Here is a 7,805-nt window from a genome sequence, read left to right on the forward strand (position 1 = left end):
CCAAAAACAAAAGCCGAGGTCCAGATGGATGCACTAGTGAATTTTTCCAAACATTTAAAGAGGACCTACTGCCAGTCCTTCTCAAGCTTTTCCGGGAAATTGAAAAAACGCAAACTCTCCCAAACAGTTTCTATGAAGCCCATATCTCTCTAAAAGGAAACAAAGACACCATAAGAAAAGAAAACTACAGGTCGATATCCCTGATGAACACGGATGCGAAGATTCTCAACAAAATACTAGCAAATAGAATTCAACTACTCATCAAAAAGATCATACACCATGACCAAGTAGGATTCATCCCGGGGATACAAGGATGGTTTAACACTTGGAAATCAATCAACATAATCCATCATATCAACAAAAGAAAAGATAAAAATCATATGATCATATCAATAGATGCAGAGAAAGCATTTGACAAGATCCAGCACCCGTTCATGATGAAAACCCTAGCCAAAATGAGGATAGAGGGGACTTTCCTTAATATAGTTAAAGCCATCTACCACAAGCCTACAGCAAGCAGCATCCTCAATGGGGAAAAACTGAGAGCCTTTCCTCTAGAAACAGGGATGAAACAAGAATGCTCACTCTCTCCACTGCTGTTCAATATAGTACTGGTAGTACTTGCAATAGCAATTAGGCAAGAAAATGATATTAAGGGCATTCAGGTAGGAAGGGAAGAAGTCAAGCTCTCACTATTCGCAGATGATATGATACTATACTTAGAGAACCCTAAAACCTTTACCAAGAAGCTCCTAGAAACAACAGACTTGTACAGTAAAGTTGCAGGCTATACAATCAATACCCAAAAGTCCAAGGCTTTTCTATACGCAAATAGTGAGAGAGAAGAAAGTGACATGAAAAAACAATCCCATTCACAATTGTGCCCCAGAAAATCAAGTACCTATGAATCAGCTTAACTAGGGAAGTAAATAAAAGTACAGACCTGTACAAAGAAAAATACAAAAGGGCTGGAGCAATAGCACAGCGGGTAGAGTGTTCGCCTCACAAGCGGCCAACATGGCCGACCCGAGTTCGATTCCTCCGCCCCTCTCGGAGAGCCCAGCAAGCTACCGAGAGTATTCGATATGCCAGACACAGTAACAACAAAAGGCTACTTCAGGAAATAAAAGAGGACACGAGAAAATGGAAAGATATCCCCTGCTCAGGGATCGGGAGAATTAACATTGTCAAAATGGCAATACTTCCCAAAGCATTGTACAAATTCAATGTGATCCCTGTAATGCTACCCATGACATTCTTCAAAGAAATAGAGCAAACACTCCTGAAATTCATATGGAACAATAAGCCATAGCTAAAGCAAATTTTGGGAAAAAGAAAATGGGAGGAATCAATCTCCCTAACTTCAAACTCTACTACAGAGCAGTAATAATTAAAACAGCATGGTACTGGAACAAAGGCAGAGCTGTATACCAATGGAACAGGGTTAAATATACTGACATCTCCCCCCAAGCATATGACCATCTAATCTTTGATAAGGGATCAAGAAAAGTGAAGTGGAGCAAGGAAAGCCTCTTTAACAAATTCTGCTGGCAAAACTGGATGGCTACATGCAAAAAAAGTGGGCTCAGATCTCTGCCTAACACCATGTACAAAAGTAAGATCAAAGTGGATTGAAGACCTCAACATCATACCGGAATCCATAAGGTACATTGAAGAAAAAGTTGGCAAAACCCTCCATGACATTGAAGGTAATGGTATCTTCAAAGATGTCATGCCACTGGCCAAGCAAGTGAAAACAGAGATAGACAAATGGGATTATTTTAAATTAAGAAGCTTCTGCACCTCCAAAGAAACGGTGACCAAAATACAAAGACAGTCTACAGAATGGGAAAGGATATTCGCCCAATACACATCCGACAAGGGGTTTATATCAAGGATATACAAAGTACTGGTTGAACTCCACAAGAAGAAAACATCCAACCCCATCAAAAAATGGGGCAATGAAATGAATAGAAACTTTCTCAAAGAAGAGATCCGAATGGCTAAAAGGCACATGAGAAAATGCTCCACATCATTAATCATCAGGGAGATGCAGATCAGAACAATGAGATATCATTTCACACCACAGAGACTGGCCCACATCCACAAGAACAAAAGCAACCGATGCTGGCGCGGATGTGGCGAGAAAGGGACCCTCCTTCACTGCTGGTGGGAATGCCCACTGGTTCAGCCTTTTTGGAAAATAGTATAGACGATTCTCAAAAAATTAGAAATTGAGTTCCCATTTGACCCAGCAATACCACTCCTGGGAATATATCCCAGAGAGGCAAAAAAATATAGTCGAAGTGACATCTGCACTTGTTTGTTCATTGCAGCACTCTTTACAATAGCCAGAATCTGAAAAAAACCTGAGTGCCCTAGAACAGATGACTGGTTAAAGAAACTTTGGTACATTTATACAATGAGTACTATGTAGTTGTTAGAAAAGATGAAGTCATGAAATTTACATGCAAGCTGTACTACATGGAAAGTATCATGTTAAGCGAAATGACTCAGAAAGAAAGGGATAGACATAGAAAGATTGCATTCATCTGGGGAACATAAAGTAACAAAATAGGAGACTAACACCCAAGAATGGCCGAGATTAGTACCAGGAATTTTACTCCATGGCTTGGAGGCCAGCCACACATGCTAGGGGAAAAGGGAGCTCAGATAGAGAAGGGAGCACCAAATAAAGGGTGTTGGGAGGATCCTCCCAGGATGGGAGAAGCATGCTGAAAGTAGACTATAGACCAAACATGATTGCCACCTCTTTTGCAAACCACAACACCCAATAGGAGAGAGAACAAAAGGGAATGCCCTGCCACAGAGTCAGGGTGGGATGGGGGGGATGGGGGGTGGGAGGGATACTGGTATCCGAGGTGGTGGGAAATGGGCACTGGTGGAGGTATGGGTATTTGATCACTGTACAATTGAAACCCAAGCACAAAAATTTGTAAGTCTACAACTGTACCTCATGGTGTCTCACTAGCCCAGCAAGCTACCGAGAGTATTCGATATGCCAAACACAGTAACAACAAAGTCTCCAATGGAGACGTTACTGGGCCCGCTCGAGCAAATCAATAAAAATTTAAAAAAAAATAAAAGCAACAACACACAGTCTGGAGTTGGGAAAGTCTAAAGTGTGATGGATGGTGGAGGGCTGTACTCCTTCTGGAAGTCTTAGGAGAATCCTGGGAGGCCTCCCCAGGCTCCGAAAGGTGTCACATTGCTCAGCTATGAGCCCTCCCCCCACCCCTCTGCTGAATGTCACACCTGACCGACCCTCTTCTTATGAAGACCCCCATGGGCAGGTCATGCCTTCCCAACCACCCAGCACCATCTCTGCCTCTCAAGATGAATCACACCTGCTGATTCCCTTTTGCTGCAAGAAATCAAAACAGAAGCACAATGACAGCGTTTTCAGGAAAGACAGGCTTTCATGGGGATTGGAGGTGACATGGATGGGCTGCTGGCTGAAGGTCAAATGGTCTGAAGGTCAATTGGGTTTTCAAAGTCTTCCTGGTACGCATAATATATCACCTTCCGAGGTCTTCCCACCTGCTCTCAAGACCTCAAAAGGAGTCTTTTTCCTCCTTGAATCTGCCTTTTGGATTTTACTAATCTAAACCCTAGCGATTTGAAAGCTTTGCAGTTTCAGCAGTATTGAGGCAAACGTATAGTGAGTGAGGTGCCGTGCAATTCAAACCCAGCTAGCTGGTACACACCCGCTTGCTTTGGAAGCGTTCTCATGCTGTCATGACTTCACGACAGATTTAGGGTGGGGGGCATAGACAATAAATAGAGAGATGTGCTTGTAAAATAGGAATTCTTTGCACTGGAACAACCGAGTGGATTTTAACGTTTGAACAAATTAGGACGTGGGGCTGGAATAGGCTCCCGGCGATAGATGGTAACGACGCGAAGGGCCTGTTTTCATCCTAGCACCAAGGAAAGTGCGGGAAAGCTTTAGCTCTCTAGATGCTTCTCACACCATCATCGTGTGCCACGATAAGCCATTACCCCTGGCGAAACATTCATGCTTAGTAAAATTCAGTCCACTGACGGCTTATTGAACGCTTGCGAGACGCAGAGACGGATGAGTTGGCTCTCCTTTCTCTGGAGGTTTGTGGACAAATGCGAAAGGCAGACAGGAGCAGAAGCAGCCACGCAAGACCCGGGGATGGAAATAGATACGGTTCCACCAAAGCCATGGAATTCCCCCCCCCCCCCCCCCCCCCACACACACACACACACACACACACTGCCCTCTGATCACTCTTGTTAAGGCACAGCTGTGTTTGGAAGCGGCTGGAATTAGGGGGGCAGTGTGTGACCTCAGGGTGGGGGACCAGGATCACAGGCTTCCTAATGGACAGCGAAGCCTCTCAGGGTGTTGCCAGAGACGAACAAATCAGTCCTGGAAAGTGGTATTGATCGGAATGGAAAGAGGGGGAAAAAAGGCAGAGGAAGATGTGGTTTCAGAGGCAGCTTGTTGACTGATAATAAAAACAGCTGTGGATGCTGGTTAGAATCCGCTTTGTAATCCTTTGCAGAATCATCGAGCAAAGAGATGTGGGCATTCTTCCCTCACAGAAACCGAACGATGCCCAAAACAATTACATGCAGGAACACTTGGGGCTGTTTGAGTGCTTGGAAAGGCCATTCCGGAATGATTTTGACAAATGGGATGTTTTTGGTTTTAGCTTAAGTTTTAAGCTAATGGAGCTTTTCAACTGACCAAAGGAATTCACTGTAGCAGGGTGGATACTCTAGACATGAATTTCCAAAAATAGAGATTCGATTGATTCTCACAGTATTAATGGGATTCCAGGTTTGTACCTGATTTCACTGCTTTAACAAAGCAAAAATCATGGGGATATCTTGATGGTTATTACGGGCTGAAAACTAGAGGAAAGGTTTGCTCCCAATTAAAGGTGGCATTAATTAAGCAGGGATTTGATTTCACATTCATTGAGGCAGCCTTCTCGTGCCTGTTTTGCTTTCCCAGAGAGGCAGAAACATAGATCTATTGTTATAAATAGAAAATTCATAATCAGTTGGGCAGAATTATTCTAACCAGCTCCTTAAATAGGCTTCTAATTATGAAACCATTGGCAGGTTAGGTGGAGGAAAAATTATTCATGACATTTATTAAAGACCAGCGAGGTCTATTCTCGAGAGAGGGAGCAGAGAGGGGCCAGGGGGTTGGAAAATGAATGAAGAGGAAATGTGGAAGTGAGCCAGTGGGCGAGGCTCTGGCTAAACCAATTGGAAAATGTTTTGCTGCAGGTGGGGCAACGTGGTAAGCTCTCAGGTGGTGGATTCAGATATCCAGGTGGTCAGGTACCAAGTGGAGGAAAACCCAATTTATTTTGCTCTATTCACAGCCCTTAGACTGCCCATTGGAGGGTGGACTCTCCCCACCAGCCAATTTTCCAGCTGACCCTTGTCAACAGGATTTCTGCTGCTCAGTCCTGACCCCAACTGCTGCAGGCTCGGGGCTCAGCCCCGCAGGACCACCCCCCTCCTGTACTTCAGGTGCCAAGGGGTCACCTGCACCCCTGAGTCAATGATGATACATTAGGGATTCTCAGGCCCCCCTCACTGGTCATGTGCTGGAGAGGCTCTAAAATCCCTGGAGAATTTTCCCCCCTTCAACAATCGGAATTGCTGAAAAGGCATTGTGAAATACTGTGTTTTCTATAGCTGGTATGAGAATCATATAATGTCCTATGATCTTTTGTCGAAATAATGAATGTAATCAATGTAGAGAAGAGTTAAGTAGAAATCATCTGCCCCACAGGCATTGGGAAGGGTGGGAGGGGGGGTATGTTGGGGTTCTTGGTGGTGAGAAATGAGTACTGGTGAAGGGAGAGGTGTTTGATCATTGTGTGACCGAGACTTAAACCTGAAAGCTTAGTAACTTTTCCCGCAGTGATTCAATAAATAAATATAAGAAGAAAAATAAATAAATAAAATTATGAAAAAAAATCCCTGGAGAGTTCTTCATCCCAAGGCCCCTTTATTGTGAAGGCGACAGTCTAGGAATGACCACATGCTCTCTGGGGGTGAACCATGCTTTGGCACCTCCTTTTGTGTCCAGCTGGGAGGGTCTCCCAATCCCACTTCATGGGATGTTATGGAGGTTTCAGTGCTTATAAAAGTTGATCAATTGATTGACTCGACCTTCATTTGACTCAACCCCCCCTTCTTTTTCTTTTTTGTGAATCACCGTGAGTTACACTTAGAAAGCTTTCATGTTTGAGTTTCAGTCATACAATGATCGAACACCCATCCCTCCATCAGTGCACATTTTCTACCACCAATGTCCCCAGTATCCCTCCCCCAACCCATCCCACCCCTCCCCTTGCCTCTATGGCAGACCATTTCCTTCTTACTTTCTCTACTTATGGTTTGCAATACAGACACTGATCGGTCATCACGTTTGGTCCTTAGTCTACTTTCAGCACACATCTCCCATCCCGAGCGATCCCTCCAACCATCCTTGACTTAGTGATCCCTTCTCTATCCCAGCCAACCCCTTTTATTCCTCCCTGTGTGAATGTATGTGGGTTTTGACAGCTCTCACCCATGAAGCCTGATGCCAGAACCCCCAATCTGAGACCTCGTAGAGACCCGATCTCCTGGCCACCTCATTATTTCACAAAGGACCCGCGTTGTTGTGACAGAGTTCGCTTAATCAGTCACACCGAGTCCATCTTAAGGCAAAAAAGACCGACCAGAGCTAAGCAAATGGCCTGAAGTCATGGCTGTGGATGGGGGTACAAGACAACTTAGGGCAATTTCTGGCAATGTAACAAACATTTGAGACAAAAAGAAGAACAAATTAGTGACATTCCCTGATGTCAGCCTTGGCACAAAGCATCGAGGCAGAGGAAGTACATCAGGGGGCTGAGAGGGGCCTTGGTGCCCGGGATCCCTGTGTTTAGCACATTCTACTGAAGCCCATGTGGTCCTTCATGGGTTCCGGGCCCCGCTCCCTTCCTGCCCAAGGCATCCAGGTGGCTCTGGAGCTTCTGTTCTGGTTGGAGCTTTGTGGGGATGATTTATGACCCATTCATCTCCGCTCAGCGGCTAGCATAGGTCACTCAGAGGTCCTGCCTCCAGCCCCCTTCCTAGCTACCCAACTCTCCTGCTGTATTCACAAGGTTGTCAGGAATTTAGCTCAACAATCCTTCAAGACAATGCATTGTTCAAATCAAAAGAAACAAGGAAATCCACAGAGAGTTCACAGCCAGTTTACAGAGCACCTGAAGAGAAATGCCGCCATTTAAGCTTTGCCCCTCACGGTCATACACTGGAGAGGCAAGTGTGTTAGCTGTGTGCAGGAAGTAGCACCATATACAGATAAAAAAATTTATATATATATATTGAATCATCGTGAGACACACCATTACAAAGATGTTCATGACTGGGTTCCAGTCATGGAATGTTCCAACACCCATCCCTCTACCAGTGTACAAATTTACCACCACCAATGTCCACTGCAGCGAAGACCATCCTCCTCACTTGGCTCATGGCTCTCGGGGGATAGGAGATGGCTAATGTTTAGTTGACAAACCAATTGACGCTGCTTTAAAAACGGGTCGTCAGAGAAGGGAGCACCAATTAAAGGGTGTTGGGAGGATCCTCCCAAGATGGGAGATGCATGCTGAAAGTAGATTATAGCCCGAACATGATTGCCAGTCGATGCCTTTTTTGCAAACCACGGCGCCCAAAAGGAGAGAGAGAACAAAAGGGAATGCCCTGTCACAGAGGCAGGATGAGAACTTTCCCCAGTA

This window comes from Sorex fumeus, unplaced genomic scaffold, assembly GCF_029834395.1.
Source record: "Sorex fumeus unplaced genomic scaffold, SorFum_2.1 ptg000005l, whole genome shotgun sequence".
NCBI classification, from domain to species: domain Eukaryota; kingdom Metazoa; phylum Chordata; class Mammalia; order Eulipotyphla; family Soricidae; genus Sorex; species Sorex fumeus.